This window comes from Solanum dulcamara, chromosome 2 (genome assembly GCF_947179165.1).
Source record: "Solanum dulcamara chromosome 2, daSolDulc1.2, whole genome shotgun sequence".
In the NCBI taxonomy this organism is placed as follows: Eukaryota; Viridiplantae; Streptophyta; class Magnoliopsida; order Solanales; family Solanaceae; genus Solanum; species Solanum dulcamara.
The window spans coordinates 73,633,796-73,654,419 of NC_077238.1; positions in this window are offsets into that span (position 1 = coordinate 73,633,796).

Consider the following 20,624-nt stretch of genomic DNA (forward strand, 5'->3'; position numbering starts at 1 on the left):
TCTCAAGGTTTCTCTCCAAATTCAAACTACAATTTTGGATTTCTTCCAAAGTTTCTTCCCAATTCTTTGTGAGTTCAAGCAAGGTATGTTGGGATTGAATCATTGTCCCTTTACACCCATGAAGTACCAAAGTTTTTTTTAAAGTTTTCATAAAATTTTCAATTGATTATGAACCCTAGTTTAGATGAATTGCATTGGGTTGTTTATATTATGTTTTTAAATGTTATAAATGATCATTATATACATGTTCTCATATGAATTGCATGATTTTAAGTTGAATTATGAATGCCTATGCATAAAGTTATTCTCATGCTATGATTATGAGTTAAAGATGATTTTATGAGTTGATCATGAGTTAAATGATTTTCAATGAAAGTTTTATGAATTAAAGTTGAGATTATGATTTTGAAAGACGAAGTTATTATGATGATCAAAGCTAAGATCAAGATTTTATTATGGTGTGATAAGTCCAATTCTCATACAATCACGTTTAAAGATGTATTATAATTCTCACCGAGTTAATAGATTTTTATAAATCACTAAGTTAATGAGCTATTCCTACAAGTTTTTAAAATGAATTGATAGGCAGTTACTACCTTTCCTTATTATGTAATGATCATGTTTTACAAGTTTCAATTGGAATATTAACTAAGCACAGAGAGGATATCTAGGAGAGGTTTGGTCTGGTAACGCAATTAGTTCCCTAAGAGAATCCTACTAGCAACCTACAATCCCAAACTACTTTTCCCACATAGGTTGCCTTCATAGCCTTGCTAGTGGATAGCACAGTTGAGTTGAGTTGAGATGAGTTACCTATGGATTATGCCCATGCAAGGTAGCCTCTCCTGTCTCGATGCAGGAGTTATCAGATTTCATGTAATAGCTCGCATGGTCTTAGATGTCGGTTAAAGGTCTTATCTCACATAAGTTGAAGTTAAGTATGAGTTGAAAGTTGAAGTTGTATGATATGCATTAAACATGAGTTTCATATGTTTTAAAATGCTTTTAAGCTTTACTCATGTTCATTATGATTGGTTGTGCATCTTATGGACTATTAATTACGTTCTTTTACTTGTTCATGCATACCTTACATACTTAGTACATTCAAACGTACTAACACTTATTTACTTAGTACATCAAATGTAATATAGGGACGGATGACACTCACGACCATCCTATTCGTGGCTAGAGATTGCCCTAGATTCTCAAAGAGTTGGTAAGTCCTCATTTTATCGAGGACATGACTTTTATTCATGTTGCTATTATGTTGACCTTTCTTCTAATGTTAGGGTGAGCTAGGATCTTGTCCTAATCCCCCATCAAAAACTAGACAAGAGGCATGTTTAGACTGTTTATGATGTAGTCCGGTTTGGATGTCTATTGCGTTGATTTCCCTTAATACCATTCCCCACTTGATGATTATTTCTGCTTATCTTTTCATGTTCTTTACCTTATGTCTGCGATGTATGCTAAGATAGCCTATGTTTGGGACCCCTCACATCTGGATCGCCATGTCATGACTCAGACCTAGTTCGGGTCGTTACACCCTTCATCACCTTGTCTTGAATGAGACACGTCTTCTCATCATCCCACTGTCGCTCCTGAATTTTCTCAACTAGTGAATATCGAGCCTCAATGAAAGAAATAAAGCCTCCACTCTCTTTAGATACCCATAATTGGACAAAACTGTTAGCTAACCTCTATACATCCCTAGACAAAGGCCTACTATCGACACTAATCACTGAAAGACTCCCCATACTAGGAGCCTTCCTACTCAAAGCATCGGCCACCATATTGGCTTTCCCCGGATAGTACAAGATAGTCTTGTCGTAGTATTTTAGTAGCTCGAGCCATCTACACTCTCTTAAATTCAGATCCCTCTAACTGAAGGTATACTTAAGACTCTAGTAATCAGTGAATACCTCATAATGCACACCATACAAGTAATGACGCCATAGCTTCAAAATATATACCACCACCGCTAAATCTAGATCATGGGTAGGGTAGCTTTTCTCATGAGTATTCAACTGTCTAGACGCATAGGCAACTACCATCTCTTTCTTCATCAAAACTCCACCCAAACCAACACAAGAAGCATCACAATACACAGTGAAATCTACACCCTACTTGAGTAAGGTCAAAATAATAGCTGAAGTCAATAAGGTCTTGAGCTTTTGAAAGCTCACCTCATACTCATCGAATCAATGAAAATCTAATACCTTCTGACACAGTCTAGTCAAACAAGTCACAATGGTGGAGAAACCGTGCACAAAACGCCGATAATAACCAGCCAATCACACAAAACTCCAGATTTGAGTGGGAAAAGTAGGTCTAGTCCAGCCTCTAACTGCCTCAATCTTGGCCGGATCCACCCTAATAACCTCCCTAGACACTACGTTCCCCAAAAATGCCACCGAATCAAGCCAAAACTCGCATTTAGAGAACTTTGCATATAACTTCTACTCTCTCAACTTCTAAAGCACCGATCTTAAATGACAAGTATGATCCTCCTCTGACTTGGAATACACCAAGATGTCATCAATGAATACAATCACAAAGGAGTCTAGAAATAGATGAAACACCCTATTCATCAACTCCATGAACATTATCGGATCATTAGTCAGCCCAAATAACATAAATAGAAACTTATAATGACCATAACGGATCTGAAAATCTATCTTAGGAATATCCGACTGCCTAATCCTCAATTGATGATACCCCAATCTTAAGTCAATCTTAGAGAACACGGCCGCTCCCTAAAGTTCATCAAACAAATCATCTATGCGAGGAAGAGGATACTTGTTCTTGATAGTCACTTTGTTCAATTGTCTATAATCGATGCACATCCTTATAGATCCATCCTTCTTCTTCACAAGCAGAACTGGTGCACCCCAAGGCGACACACTAGGGAAAATAAACCCCTTACTCAACAAATCCTAAAACTGGTCCTTCAACTCCTTTAACTCTGTCGGAGCCATGCAATAAGGTGCAATAGAAATGGGCTTAGTGCCCGGCTCCAAGTCAATAGAAAAATTAATATCTATATATCAAGGAACTCCCAGAAGATCGGCAGGGAACACATTGGCAAATATCTTAACCATGGGAATAGACTCTACGGGAGGTGAGTCAATGTTAGTATACCGAATAAAGGACAAATATGACATACAGCCCCAATCAATCAATCTTTAGGCACGAAGATAAGAAATGACCTTGCTAGGATAGGAACCACTAGTGCCCTTCCACTCAACCCTCAGGGCACCAGGCGTCGCTAAAGTCACGGTCTTAGCATAGCAATCAAGAATAGCACAATAAGAAGAAAGCCAATCCATACCCAATATCACATCAAAGTTTACCATCTCTAAAATAATCATGTCCACCCAAGTATCATACCCAGCTAATGAAATAAGACAAGATCGATACACTTGATACACCACTAAGGGCTCACCTACTAGTGTAGAAATATGAACAGGCACGAGCATGCGATCATAAGTCAAATCAAAATCGAATGCAAAATAGAAAGATACATAGAAGAATGTAGATCCAGGATCAAATAACATAAATGCAGGTTGGAGACAAACTGGACGATACCTATAATTATTGTATTTAAATCCTTGACCTTAAGTCTTCCTGAAAAGGCATAACACTAAGCTCCCCTACCTCCTCTAGTCTGCATGGTGCATCTACCTCCACCCTGTGGTACTATAGCTCCACCAGCACCCCTACCAAGTGAACGGCCTCCTTTATCTACCTAAGCCCTACCTCGACCACAGGCCAGAGGTTATGATGCTCTCGCTGGAGTAGAATAAGTGCATTATGGAATGATGCGAACCTATATTTCGAAATAATGAATAAGATGGCCAGGATCCCCACAACCATATCAAGATCTCTGTATCGAATACTGCGGTGTTGAATTAGATAAACTCATCTGACTACCCCAACCCATCGTCTTTGGCTATGATACTTGCTGACACTGACCCACACTATACAATCCACACGGTGTCTAACCATCCTCAGAAGCTAGAATGAAGGCATGAATTGATCCTCTATGCTGAAAAGAACCACCTCCTCTGTAAGAACCTTTACCTCCAGATAAGGTACCCAAAAACTGACCAAAAGAACGGGCCTTCTTGGGGTCCCCGAACTTCTCTCTCTATCAACTCTGCCTCCTTAACGGCACCCACAATGGACTGGAAAGAAGTCCCTTCTCAAGTAGCTCTAAACACTAAAGAATGAATAGAATAGGTCGGCCTTTGCACAAATATGTGAACCCTCTCTATCTTATCAAGAAGGAGAGTCATAGTATGCCTCGACAACTGATAGAAATAAGTCTCCTACTCAGCAACTGTGAAGCTGTCCTGCCTTAAATTCTCAAACCATAACCGACACTCCTCCCTCATACTCCAAGGAATGAAGTGGTCATAGAAGGCAGTAGAAAAGTCATACTAAGTAAACTGCTTAGACCCATTAGTCTGGCACTTAAATACACCCTCCACCACTCTCGAGCTAGCCCACGCAACTGAAGTGTAGAATAGCAGACCCTAAGTGTCTCAGCTAACCCCATTGTCTCTAATAACTCCCTACATGGAGTTAGAAACACGTGTGCATCCTCAGTCTTCCTACCTTGAAACTTTGGTGGGTCCATCTTCCAAAACCTCTTATATCAATGATGCTCGTCGTCTATCATCACAACTGTGGGTACATCCTGAGCTCTCTCTCACTGCGATCCACCCTTATCAACCATAAGACCAATGGGTGGCTGAACCATCAGACCCTGAACCATGGGAGTCTGATGCTGCTCTAGAGTATGTGCTCCAACTTTTGTCTATGAACCCTGTCGCGCCTTGAGTAAGGCCCTCTAGTACTCCCAACATCCTCAATAAAGTATCCTGAAACAATGACACTATGACCTCGGGAAGACCTAGTCCCCACCAATCTCAACACATGGCTCTGGATAAGCCTTTCTAGCCTAACCTTTGGTTGGTGTCATTCCTCAGACACGTCCTCTGTCTGTGACCTATCCACGCCTACGGCCTCTAGCTCGGCCTCTACCTCTACCCCTAGATGGGGACCCGACATCAACCATAGGGACTGCCTCCCCTCTACCAGGAACTGTAATTCTAGTCCTTGGCATCTGCCAAAATAATACATGACACTCAGCACTACGATAATAACCTCGGATGATAAGAAGAATGAATAACACAAGTTTTCCTAACAGTCTTCATAGCCTCTCAAATATAGGTACAAACGTCTCCGTACCGATCCCTAGGACTTTACTTGTACACGTAAGACCTATAAACCTAGAGATCTGATACCATTTGCTACGACCCAAAATCAGAGTGTGATGGCACTTATCCTTCCTTACCTAACAAGTCAGTTAAGCCACTAAATGTAGAAGTAAAAGCGAAAACAAATTAAAATAAGCAATTTGAATGTCAAAAATGGAGACCTTAATCATTACAAATCGCCCTCACAGACTGGTTGTCACATGTACAAGTCTTCTAATATGAGAAACTAAATTAAAAAGAGTTCTCAACCTTTGTATCTCAAATAGATCAAAGTAAAAGATAAAGAAGAGTTGGAAAGATGGCCGGCATTAATAACTACCTCTCAAATTTCCTCGGTAAGCCAAGGATGAAAGATGAGAGAACAGGATCACTTTCTTGGCTCAAAACCTACACAAACTAGATAGCAAGGGTGAGTACCACCAACACGGTACCCAGTAAGCAAACAACTAAGACTAAGCTAAGCTAATAAAACATACGTACTCATGTCATACCATCCAACCCCCAGACTACAACCAACACAAAAATTAGCTAGTCAAATAGTGTTAACAGCGCAATATAAGTATACACATAAGCCTCCACAATAGTACAACTCAGGTATTCACATAGGATCTCAATAATCAATAATATAGATCAAGGAGATAGAAGGGGTAAAATAGTCCAAAATGGAAAAGATGCAATGAAATGCAACGCAATGTCACATATAGTGATGCATGTCTGTCTTAAATGATACACATCCGCTGACTAGCAGGCCAGAACCCATGAGGGCCACACATGGACCATGCATCCACCGAAACCATTTCCCTTCGGCATAACTCATCTATCTTTGGAACCATTTCCCTTCGGCATTACCGGAACTATTTTCCTTTAGCATTGCCATAACCATTTCCTTTCGGCATAAATCATTTCTCACTGGAACCATTTCCCTTCGGTATAATCATGGAATCAAATTTCACCTCAAAGTATCAGAACCAATGCAAATAGGCAGTGTCCATGTAAAATACAATGATGGAATGATAATATCAATAAATCAGAACTCATATCATGTCAGTATATTCAAATATTCATAATAAGTCAATTATTAACTCATATCGGACACATATGTATAAATTCTCTCATTTGTCATCTATTACCCTATTCTTCCATATCAATTTATTTAAACATCAACTAAATACAACTAATCTCTAAAATGACTTTCTATCACTTTTAAACATGTAAAAACACGCATACATGATCCTAAAAGCTTAAACATAAATTTAGAAATTCACTTGCCTCGATTTCAATCTCGAACTACGCCGGAATCTGAGCTCTACCCTTATGCCAACTTTCTAAATCAAGATAATTTATTCAGATAAGCAATTCCAATAAGAATACTAGTCTAATAGTACCAATTCGATATTTTTAACACTGGGTCCAAATCTGACGCGAACAGCCCAAAGTACCTAATTTCAAAAAAACTAACAGATATCTGGAAATATTTACATAAAAATGATCATTGAGGTATTTAGAAACTATTAGTGAAAATAGAATCGAATTTGGACATACAACCAACTTAGAATCATCAAACAATTGACATTTTAGTCTCTTGAAAAAAACCCAAGGTTTGAGTTCAAAAATCCATGATTTAGAGGTTTAAAACAAAACATAATTGATGGGTAATGACGAAATTGAATAGAAATTAAGTACCCAATCGATTTGCCTCAAAACCCCCCCAAGAAATCACCTCAACAAAACTTCTAGGTTTCAAAAATGATGGAATGGAATGAAATCTCTACTTTTGGGAATTTTTAGTCTGCCCAGTTAATGCCCTTCGCGATCACGACACCTCTCCTTGCGATTGCAATGAAGGAATTCTGGTCAACTCATTAATTGACCATCGCAATCGTGAAAAGGTCCTCCGATCACGATGACTAGCTCAGCAAAACCTTTACAGTCACGACTAGGCGTATATGATCGCAAATAAAAAAAGTCCCTACACCAGATTGTAGAACACAACACAATCACTAAGTCTCAATTCTCAGAATAAACACTCGGGATTTGTTCGGAATCCCGAGCGCACAAATTTTATATGCTACTATACTAATTTTGACGCTCCGTCCTCAATGAAACTATTAGAATTCGAATTTGAGGTCTCCTTGACCTAAAACTTAAAAGGTCATAACTATACTAACTTAGGCCACCAAAATACCAAAATGAGCTCAAAACTCTAAGATTCAACTAACACTTTTTCTAGACCAAAAATCATCCTCTGAATCCAACGGAGTTGTTAGAATTTCATTTCGAGCATCGGAACTCCAAAAGTTGACCAAAGTCAAACCTTAGCCTAAAATTCATCAAATTCTCAACTTAAGACCTCAATTCTTCATAATAGGCCCAATTCTGACTTTGTAAACTATCCTAGACCAATTTTCTCATTCCGGAGCTATTGGAATCAATGAAATTTTATTCCGAAACTCGCAGCTCTGGTTGGCCTAAAATATCACTTTTATACACTTAAAGCTTATAAAACTCAAAATTTCAAAAATCCAACCTTTTCGTAGAATTTTTCCAAAACCAACACTCGATAAAAATCAGTAAAGATGGAGCAACTAGAGGGATGGAAAAAATTATCATTTTGCAAAAAAATCCAAAAATGACCTTCATAGTCATTACAATCTTAGCCCTCTGTAGCGACGCCGGGGAATCTAAATCAAGTTACGCAATTTATACTAAGGCGAATATGTTCCACAATACCAAGTATAATAATTCGACGCCACTTGTAGTATTAATATTTAACAAAATAGATCACATACTTTCAAATACCTGAAATACCATATAAAAGCCTAAAACATGATTTCTAGTACCTAAGGTATATAGATAAGCTACCCAACCTAGAATTCCTTCAAATATTTTTGCTGGAGATTTTCCTTGCCGTGTAGCCTTGGAATTCTTCCACACTATCAAAAACTGACTCACAACGACAATATGGTCATTTTGACATTAAAATTATCAAATTGAGAGATGGGCCAATTTTAGAGTCAAAATTGAGAATTATGGCACTCGCGCCAGAAGTTTTAGAAATAACTCCAAAAACAGATCTGAATCAACCACCCGAACTTATATCTGAAATTGGGATACAATTTGGGTCTCGAAAACTTCATAAATTAGTTCATTCATCAAAATTCAATTCTAGGCCAAAATTAATAATAGGTTCGTAGCTACAAATGCAAAAATCACCAAAATGAACAGCTAAAACCAACTACACCATGATGCTCCTCATGAAAAACCCCATAATTTAGAACCAAGATTTTCCAAAATCAGACTTAGAACGTCCAAGAAACCAGTCCCAAAGTTTATCAAAATTCCACTCTGAAATTCAACAAAAATAGTAGCTAAAATTATGATTTTTACCTCAATCAAATCAATTTTTGATAGCATCACCATGTTCTCCTTGAAATTCCATGCGAGATAGGTTTTTTAATTGTTCAAGTTAGACCTAAATTGGCCAAGAAATCACTTCTCAAAATTCTTCAAAATTTCACTCCAAAAATAACAAAAAATAGCAGGTAAACTGCAAAATTTACCTCAAACGATGTTCCCAAATTATCTTAGGATCGTAACAACGCGTTCCTCTCAAAATCCCTTGAATTTGAACCTTTGAATCACTGAAATTAAGGTCAAAATGGTGGAGAAATAGTTTGTCAAAGTTGGGACTTAAATCTGAAAAATTCGCGGTGAATAGCAATCGCGATATATAGTGATAGCACAGTCCAAAATTTGATTTTGTTTTATGCTCTAGACTCATCTGGAGTCCCACGAATGCAAATCATATATAAATTTTGATTGAAAATAAATTCTAGACTCAATAGTACAGTCGAAATTTCCAATGGATGTCGTTTCGACGAAAAGTGAGTCTCACACCCAAGCACCAATTTAAACCGAAACCACAAAAGGGCTCAAAATGAGACAGAAAGCCTCACGACATGCATGAAAGGTCATTCTAGACCAAACTCAACATTCTAGAGCCAATCAAGCTGACGAAATTTCAATCCGAGCGTGTTAACAAAAACATTGACCAAAGTCAACCTTAGGCCATATTTCAAATTCTAAAGCGCCAAATGACCCGAACTCATACTGATTGCCTCGATACTCATGTCGACCATGTAACTAGCCTAATTTATTCATTCCAAAGCTGATGGAACTATCAGAATTTCGTTCTGAGGTCGTTTACCTGAAGTTATAATCGAAGTCAACTTTTCAAGTTATAAAAGCTCCAAAATAGGGAAATGGACCTAAAATCAAAACTAATGACCAGGCAACCGAGCTACCAGTGCCAGCAGGTCATAAATGACCTAGGGTCTCTATAGAAATGCTCTAAACAACAAAATGAAAATAGAAACATGAAAATGACTATGAGGGTCATTACATAAAATTTATGTGAAAAATTCATAAGGATTTAAAATTCCTTAAATAAATAGTTCAAAGTTTCAAGAAATGTATTCAATCAAATTACAAAACACATTATATGATTTAAAACAACTAGCGCATGTGGTATAATCACCCCAGTGAGTACGTGATAAAAGGGCAGCCCGGTGCACTTAAGCTCCCGCTATGCGCAGAGTACGTGATAAATGAAGGTTATATAAATAAGGGGAAAATGTTTAATATACCCCTCAACTTTATAATTTAGAACTGACATAACTTCTATTTCAAAAGTAGCTCACATATATCGCTACCGTTACAAAAGTGGCTCCCACATATTTGTATTGTTACAAAAGTGGCTCACATATACCCTTTTCATCTAATAGAAGTGAAAACACATTTTATTTTTTATGTTAAAAAATTCATCTGGGATTATATATGATCTTTCTAGCAAATTAGTTTAGGTATATTTGATCTTTCTCATATAAAAATTATTTTTTACTTCTTTGATTCAACGGCTTATTTTATTTTTAACTATCTCCCTTATAGATCTATTTGCTTGTTATTATTTGAATATTTTATTCTTATTTATTTATTTATTTATTTCTATCATTCTTTAATGTAAGAATATGAAAAAAGAAAATGAAAAGGTGTGAATGAAAAAAGAGAGAAAAAAGAAAGAAAAAAATTAGAAATTATTTTTTTGTGGCTCTATCGCAATTTATTTTTTGTATCGGTAAGAAAAAATAGATTGGGGCATGTATGATAAATTTTATAAGAAATGAGTAAAAAGTAAATTTGACCATCAAAATAATAAATTCAAAAAATAATTTGTTAAAAATAAATGATCAAAATTTTATTTTTAATTTAATTTTTGCACTCTTGTTAGACCAAAAGGGTATATATGGAAAATTTGTGCAATAGCAGAGGTATATGAAAGCCATTTTTATAATAAGGGGTATATAAATTATAAATCTCAAAGTTGAGAAATATATCATGTCCTTTTCCCTTGATATTTATCCATATATGTTTACTGAGAAAACAACATAATAGTTTTTTTATACGTGTTATTTAAGTTGATGGCATAAATATGATTAGAACTTTCAGTAGAGGTTTAAAAGATGGTTATCTAAAAAAGAATTTGAAATAAAATGAAATTTGGAAAGACAATTTGGTTTTGTAAACTGCAAATTGATCATTGCAATCTACCTATACTGAGAAGTTTGAAATGATTTATCATCAAAACATATCCATTAAATGCTCCAATAGTTGTTCGATCACTTGAAATGAGTAAAGATTCGTTTTAACCTCAAGAAGAAAATGGTGAGCTCCTTGCTTCTGAAGTACCATACATTAGTGTGATCAATACACTTATGTATCTTGCTAATTCTACAAGATTTGACACAAATTTTTTTGTTAATTTGCTAAGCAAGATATTGCTCTTCCCCTGTATGAAGATATTATAACAAAATTGAATATATGTTGTGATATCTAAAGAAAACTATTGATATAAGTTTATTTTATACTAAGAAAGGTATTGCATATATTGTTAATCATGTGCAAGTTATTTGTCTGAATCACATTAAATTCCATCTCGAATAGACTATTTCTTCACATATAGAGGAATTGCAATACATATCATGATAATCTGTAAAGGTAATCTATTGTATCTTGCTACTTCTTCAAATAATGGTGATATGACTAGCTATTCATGAAACAAGTAAAGAATATGTATGATTGAGATCAGTAATACATTTTATACAAGAAAGATGTGGCTAAAATGTGATACCAAAGTACCACGGTCTTTTATAAAGACAATGATGTATGCATAAGTCAATTAAAAGGGGGCTTCATAGAAGGAAATAGAACGAAAAATATTTCACAAAAAATTATTCTTCACAAGTTATCTCCAGAAAAATGGTGATAATGATGTACAATAAATTAGCTCTAGTGATAATTGTCACGACCCTTATCCGCCGTGAGTGGCATCCACACTAACCCTCCAGTGGGATAATCAATTTTGAACCCAACTTAACTCAACAAACCATTTAATAAAGACAATAATTATAGAAAAATACTAAGAAAACCATTTAAAATAAATAATACACGAAGTTACTATAAACTCGATCAATTACCAAAAACAATAGGCAAAAATTAACCCCTATAATCTGAAAGTCATTGTACAAAACCTCTAAATAGTCAACAATGGGGATGCAACCCCGAAACTAGAAATTATAAACTAATAGTCTAAAGTGTCTTTGTCTGAAAAGATGGACAAAGATATAAGGAAAAATCCATGACAGCCCAGAAGAGTAGCTCACCATTGGATTCAAATGTCAAGTATCCCTTAACTAAGGTCTCGTATAAGCCGCCTGAATATACCCTCTACTTAACAAGAAAAGACCAAGTATAGAATTAGTACATAACCACATTGTACTGGCAGAATCGTACGTTCAATTTCAAAAAATGAATGTAAATAAGTAACCACAGAATAGTAAAACAAGCCAACACATATATCAATAGTCACAACTAAATAAATATTCTCAATCACAATAATAATATAGATTCCCTATCACATTATTCTGAATCAATCAATGCATGAAACATGTCCCACATAATCACAAAATGCACATACCCAATCCTTTTATGGAATCACAAATAAATTATTAGTGTACCGTCATGGTGTCCAAGCCAACCATTGTTAGTAATTATATTGTCATAGTTTCCCAACAAACCAACAATCACAAACAGCATGTACAATCACAATGAACAATAACACTTTAACAATAAGTAAAGTAAACAGGTTCATTACATGACATTATCAATGTGATTGCATTTCATATTTACCCCTTATATTTTCTCAACATGAATTTCCTAGTGATACGATAAAGCAATACACATGCATACATACATAAGTTGAAAAACACACAATTATCACCTACGTCGAATCAATCCTTGAAAACTCCACAAAACTTGAGTTTTCCCCTTTTGAAGGGCTTGACTATTCTTGGCCTAAAACAATGACAAAATGTAGGCAATCAATGATAATGGAATAATTAAACTTGATTTATACTCAAATCCTAAAATCCAGGCCAATTCATGATCATTCTATCCATATTAAGGTTTTTCTCAATATTAAATCAAGTAAAAATCCTCCCCCAAGAGTAATATTCTAGATTCTAAGGCTTAAGAATCAATTTACAAGATTGGAGAGCAATGAACTTACCTTTACCAAGAATTTGGTGAAAACTAGATGGAAACTGTCCTAAATCAGCCCTCTCAATTCTAAGAACGAAGTTGCAGAAAATAAGATATTTTTGGGATTTTTCTGCATAAAACTCGACTTACCCAGTATAGTGAACCTACGTATCTATAGTGAAGCCACCACAGCTATTCAACACTTATAGCTCCTGAATACCCTGTTATATCACTTGAATACCCGTTATAACGCCTCAATAGTTGTCCTGCTATAGAGCCTGAAGAGTTGTCCCTCTATAATGGCTTGTGCAGGATCAAAACTCAAAAACCTCTTCAAAAGCCCTTATTTTGTAACATACCTTTAATCCTTGATGTTCCAAACAAACCCTTTCGTGCCAAATTTGATTTTGGTAGTTTTACTCACTTCAATTCTATTTCTGAAAGGCGCTATATACTCCTTAATGTCTTGGCTACTAGAAAAACTAATCCAAGCCTAGACATTATCCCCAATACAGTCTCGGATTCCTCTAGACCTCACCTTGCTCAAATTTCGTTAAAAACTGACCTAGCCTAGAATTTTCAAGTCACTACTTAAAATGTATCCTGACCCAATTCTTTTACCATTAGCCTATCCATAATGATTGAAACAAATTATTACAATAGATACCAATTTATCAATCACTCATCCCCAAATGATCAAACATGAATAGTTGGGGTAATTCAGAAAAAGAGTAGTTGACTCCTCAAATAAGTGAGGGTACTTGTCCTGCATATCCCTCTCGGTCTCCCAAGTAGCCTCCTCAACCTGGACGATGCTTCCATTGAACCTTTACCAATTTGATCTGTTTTATCCTTAACTTTTGAACATCCTGATCAAGAATCGTAACTAACTCATTTTTATACTACAGATCCTTGTCTAATAATAATGAGTCCCACTTGATGATATAATCTTTATCTCCATGGTACTTCTTCATCATAGACATATGCGAACCTGGGTGAACTCGATTGACCCAACATTGTCAAGAATCTCAAACAAATCAATGTAACGAGGGATAAGCTTACCCTTTTTACCAAATCGCATGACTCCTTTCATAGGTGATACCTTCAGCAACACTTTTTGACCAATCTAAAAAGCCATATCCCTTACCTTATTCTTTATGTCTACTATTAGCTTCCAACAACTTAGTTTGGATGTTCCTTACCATCTATTGAGTTCCCTCATAGATCATCACCCAAAGGTTCCACCTTTTCATTCTCAAATCACCCTATGGGCGATTTACATCCCCTTTTATAGAGTTCCTTAAATGGTGCATACTAATGCAGGAGTAGTAATAGTTATTGTAGGAGAACTGACATAAGGATAAGAATTGATTCCAATGGCCCTCAAAGTCAATTACACATGCTCTCAGCATATATTTCAATACTTGATTTGTCCTCTCTAACTGAACACCATTCTTTGGATGAAAGGTTGTAATGAAAATGAGTTGATTTATCAATGCCTCATGCAACTTACCCCAAAATTTAGAAGTAAACTGAGTACCATAATCTGAAATAATAGAAAGGGCACCTCGTGCAACCTTACTATCTCCTTGAGATAAATCTTAGCCAATTGTAGAGATTTTTAATCCACTCTAATTGGGATTAAGTGGCTGATTTAGTCAACCTATTTACAATGACCCAAATTGAGTCATGTTTTCCCAGGGTCTTAGGGATCCCTTCCACGAATTCTATGACTATCCTTTCCTACTTCCCTCATGAATAAGCATCCTTTGGAGTAAACTAGTAGGTATTTAATGCCCATACTGTACATGCTGATAGTTTTGGCATTTGGTTTAGCAATGTCTTTGTTCATTATGGTCCATCAATAAAGCTCACCTCAAATCTCGACACATCTTGGTCATTCCTGGATAAATTGAATATATTAAACCATGTGACTCAGCCAGCACACTCTTGATAGACTCATCAACTCAAGGGATATAAATCCTCCCTCTAAAATAGAGCACACCTCCTGCATCGACAGTGGCATCTTGGTTTCCTCAGACACCACTTTATTTTTCAGCATATTAATGTTCTCATCCTTAAACAACTTAGCATTGTTTTCCTCCATATAGATGGTCTTAAAATCGATACTGGCTAACACTCCACCTTCTTTTAGATACCCAATTGAATGAAATTAAATTCCAGATCATGAATTTTTCTGGCTAAGAGTCTCTTAGAGCCCCCCAAGAAAGCCAAACTATCCATGCTCACTGTCTTCAAACTCATTTACCAACACATTAGCCTCACTCCGATGGTATTGAATGGTCTCATCATAATTTTTGAGCAACTACATTCATCTTCTCTCATCGGATTCAAATATTTCTAAGTGAAAATATGTTAAAGATTGTGATGATCTTTGAACACCTAACACTTGACACTATAGAGATAGTGTCACTAAATTTTAAGAGCAAACACTACCTCTACCAACTCCAAATCATGTGTCGGGTAGTTCCTCTCATGAACTTTTAACTACCTTGAAGCATAGTTTATTACATTCTTATCCTGCATCAACGTAAGCCAAGATTGAATGTGAAGCATTCCAATAAATAATAAAGTCCTTACCTTTCACGATAATGTCAAAATAGGCGTTGTAGTCAAAAGAGTATTGAGTTTTTGAAATCTCTCTTCACATTTGTCAAACCACTGAAACGGTACCTCCTGTTAAGTCAATCTTGTCAAATATGTAGCAATAGAAGCGAATTTTTTCACAAATCCATGGTGGTAGAAAGCCAATCCCACAAAACTTCTAACCTCAATAACAGAGATAGGTCGGATCCAATACTTGACTACCTCAATATTTTGGAGATGTACCATCACCCCTTTTTTGAAATCACATGCCCTAAGAAGGAATTATAAGACAACCAAAATTCATACTTGAAAATTTTAGCATACAACTTTTTTTTCTAAGATACCCAGAATGATACAAATATAGTCTGCATGCTCCTCCTTACTCTTGGAATAGATCAGGATATCATCTATAAATACAATCATGAAAGAATTCAAGAATGGTTTAAACACCCTATTCATCAAGCTCATAAAAGTGGTTGGTGCAGTATTCAAACCAAATGATATTACTAGGAACTCATAGTTTCCATACTAAGGCTTGAAGGCATTTTAGGTATGTCTTGGTCCTAATTTTAACTGATGGTACCCCAACCTCAATTCAATCTTAGAGAATGCTAAATCACCCTATAACTGGTCATATAGATCATCTATACAAGGTAAGGGGTACCTATTTCGAATGGTGACCTTATTCAACTACTTGTAATCTATGCATATTTTCATGCCACCATCATTTTTCTTTACAAACAATAAAGGATCACCCTAAGGAGAGGCACTAGGATGAATGAATCCTTTGTCTAGAAGTTCTTAAAGCTGAGTCTTGTGTTTTCTTAACTTTGTGGAAGCCATGCAGTAAGGAGGAATAAAAATTGGGCGAGTGCCTAACTCCAAATCAATAAAAAGGTATATATCTCTATATAGAGGAATACCCGGAAAATCTGTAGGAAATACCTCCTTAAACTCATAAACTATTGAAATAGACTCAGTGGAAGGGGAATCTGCATTAACATCCCGAAGATGAGCCAAATAGGCCCACTAGCTTGCTAGCCCAAAGAAAGGATATGATATTTACTGGCTTTGGCTTGTATACCACTTTCCACTCTAGTATTTCTCTTCCTGAGATTTCTAAAGTCACAATCTTAGCATTATAATTATGCAGAGTATAATAAGGAGAAAACCAAGTCATACCCAGAATCACATCAGAATCAACCATATCTAAAATGACCAAGTCTACCCAAGTCTGAAAATCCACAAACAAAACAAAGCAAGTATGATATACATGTAACGACTACAGACTCTCCAAACAGAGTACATACATGGATAGGGGCATTAAGAATATACACATCAAGTCAAGATTCAATGAAAAATTAACAGATATGCAGGAATATGTAGCAGGGGGATTAAACAACACTACAATCATCTGGTCACATACAATAATAGTATATGTTATCACGGTGTCTGATGCCTCAGTCTCTGGTTTGCCCGAAAAAAATGTAATATTGAACTCTATCCTTATTATGAGCAACCCCTCTACCTAGTTGTGTCGCTCCTCTCTCTGCATTATCATTTCCTTGGCCTCCCTAATTACGTCTTCACTTATCTACCATTATTACCTCCACCTACTGGGACTACTACTCTAGTCTTCTACTGAACCTGTCCAACTGTTTATCTATGAGTGCATTCCTTCTTGAAGTGTCCCTACTCACCATAATTAAATCAATTGTGTTCAAGTGAAGTCCAATTGGATGAAGCATAAGAATCTCCTTGACCACCTTGAGCCAGATACTGATATGGAGCCCATAAATAACCACTCGTAGAAGCGAGCATAGCTAACTGAATCGGATGGGCTAAATATACCTGACCAAAACCTTTGGAGTAGGAACTACTGAACTGTCCATATTTTTGGGCCTCTTAGCCAATGTCTTAGCTTTCCTAGCCTGTCAAACTCCCTTAATTCTTTTAACATGATTTGATACCTCATTTAAGCTCTTACCTTTAAAGGTCATGTGCACAAACAATACTTGCAATTTAAAACTCAAACGTTTGTCAAAAAAGTGAATCCTCTCTTTCTTAGTGTTCATAAATTGCGTAGCATAACGGGACAAGGCATGAAGCTTAGACTCATAAGTAGTTATGGTCATGTTTCCCTGATCAAGGGCCATAAACTCATCTTTCTTATCTCTCAAAGTAAGAGACACATACTTTTTCAATAACAAATTATTGAAATAAGTCCAAGTCAGTGGAGGCAAGACTGATGATCGACACTCCACATAAGCTTTCTATCACCAATTTGCTTCACTTTGAAGCTGAAAAGTCAACAACCCAACCTCATGCTGATGCACAATGTCCAGCTTATGTAGCCTATCATATCAGTTCAAGATGAATTCAAAGGCGTCCTTATTCTGAAAAACTATGGAAAACTGGAGGCTTCATCTTTAAGAACTTGATTAGTATCTCATGCTCTGTTCTAGTCATCACAGGACCTAGTAGTGTATAAAAGAATGCATTTGTACCCAATAATTCATCCACATTAGGGATCATAGTAGCAACAGGGTGAATAACTAGAGCCTGAGTAGCCTGCACAATGAGAGTGGCTCTAATACCTGCCACCTCATTCAAAAATTCCAATACCTACTAAATCGATTTAGAATACATAAGAGGGGGGCCTGTACCCCCAACCTATGTTGCCTCCTCCTCAACCTGAATACCCATCTCTTCCTTAATATGGTCTTAGGGTAAGGGAGGGGTTAGTTGTCTGGGTATATTTTCTATCTAATCTCTAACCCTAGCAGATGTTTCCCTTCCTCTTCCCTATTCCCTACCTCGACCTCGGCCTCAGCCTCAGCCTTTACCTCGTGTTATTAGATCTAATGCTAGAGCTACTACTCTCATACTATTAAATATTATATCAACTATTTGTAGCTATAAGAGTGAAGGAAGTTAGCTACCAATTTGGATCGCCATATACCAACTAGAATCAAGTTATAGAGCGAATAAGAAGAAAGAGTTTTTCAAAAGTCCTATAGCCTCTCAAGAAAAAGTACAGGTGTCTTCGTACCTTTCCACAAGACTCTACTAGACTCTTTTTGGTATAATGAGATCAATGAACCTAGGCCCTGATACTAACTTTATCAAGATCCTAACCCGCCGTGAGTGACACTCACACTAACCCTCCAATAGGAGAACCAATTTCTAGCCATACTTAACCCATCAAATCATTTAATAAAGACAATTATTATTAAAAAACACTAAGAAAAGCATTTAAAATAAATAATGGACCAAGTTCCCATAAACTCGGTCAATTATCAAAATTAGTATGTGAAACATAACCCCTAGAATTGAAAATTCATAGTATCAAAACTCTACATAGTCAAAAATGGAGTTGCAACCCTGAAAACTAGAAATCATAAACTAATAGTCTAAAGTGTCTATGTCCGAAAATAAGGAGAAAGATATAAGAAACAATCTATGGCATCCAGGAGAGTATCTGACCCTTGGATTAGAATGCCAAGCATCCTTAACTGATATCGCGTATCAACCGCCTGAATGCCATGAACTAAAAAAGAAAACAGGAAGTGTAGAATCAGTATACAATCATCGGGTACTGGTAGGATCACATGGCCTGTTTCAAAACATGAATGAAATCAAGTAACCACAAAATAGTAAAACAAGCCAACATACATCACTACTCACAACTTAATACATATTTCCAATTACAATATTCTTAATCAACCAATGCATGAAACATGTCCCACGTTATCACAAAATGCACATACCTTGTCCTCTCATGGAACCCACATATATACTGTTAGCGCATCGGCGTGCTACCTTAGCCAACTATTGTAGTAAATTGTATCACCATGATACTCGAGCCAACCAACAATCACAAACAACATGTAAAATCACAATCACAATGAACAATAATACTTGAAACCACAAGTAAAGTAAATAGGTTCATTGCATGAGATTATCAATATGGTGTCATTTCATATTTACCCCTTATGTTTTTCCAACATGCATTGCCATAAGTGTTGAAACCAAAAGTAAAGAAAACAAGTTCACTACATGAGATTATCAACATGGTGCCATTTCATATTTTTACCCCTTATGGTTTTCCAATATGCATTGCACCAGTGATACTGTAAAGAAGTACACATCCATATATACATAAGTTGGAAAACATACAATCATCACCTACCTTGAATCAATCCTTGAAAAACTCTACAGAACTTGAGTTTTCTCCTTTTGAAGTGCCTTGGCTTGTTCTTTGTCTAAAATAATTTTAAAAAATGCAAGCAATCAATGATAATGACCTAATTATACCTGAATTACACTCAAATCCTAAACCCCAATTCATTCTGCCCAAACTAGGGTTTTTTCCACTATTAAATCAAGTAAATACTCTCCTTAAGATTAATATTCTAGATTCTAAGGCTTAAGAATCAATTTACAAAATTTGGGAATAATGAACTTACCTTTACCTAAAATTTTGGTAAAAAACGTATTGAAAATGCCCTAAACCACCCCTCTCAATTCCAAGAATGAAGTTGCAGAAAATAATATATATTTGGGACTTTTTTGAATAAAACTCTACTTACTCCACTATAGCGATCCTACCACCGCAGCGAACCAACTCACTATAGCGCCTAAATACCCACCTATAATGCCTGAATACCCGCTATAATGCCTAAATAATTGTCCAACTATAGAGGGATCACACCCATTATAGCGGCTTTTACGGATCAAAGATTCTGAAACCTCCCCAAAATCCCTTATTTCCCAACATACCTTTAATCCTTGGTGTTCTAAACCAACCCTTTCATGCCAAGTACAATTTCAGGAGTTTTACTCACCCGATTTCGATTTTCAAAAGGCCTTATGGACTCCTTAATGTCTTGGCTACTAGAAAAACCAACCCAAGCCTAGACATTATTCCCAATACATTCCCGGATTGTCGTAGACAACACCTTACTCAGATTCCATCTTAAACTGGCCTAACGTAAAATTTTGAAGTCACTACCTAAAAGGTTTTTTGGCCCAATTCTTTCACCATTGGCTATCCATAACGACCGAAAATGGATTATTACAATAATTCAATAGATTTATTCATCAAATTCTTACCAAAATCAACTCTTGAGAAGA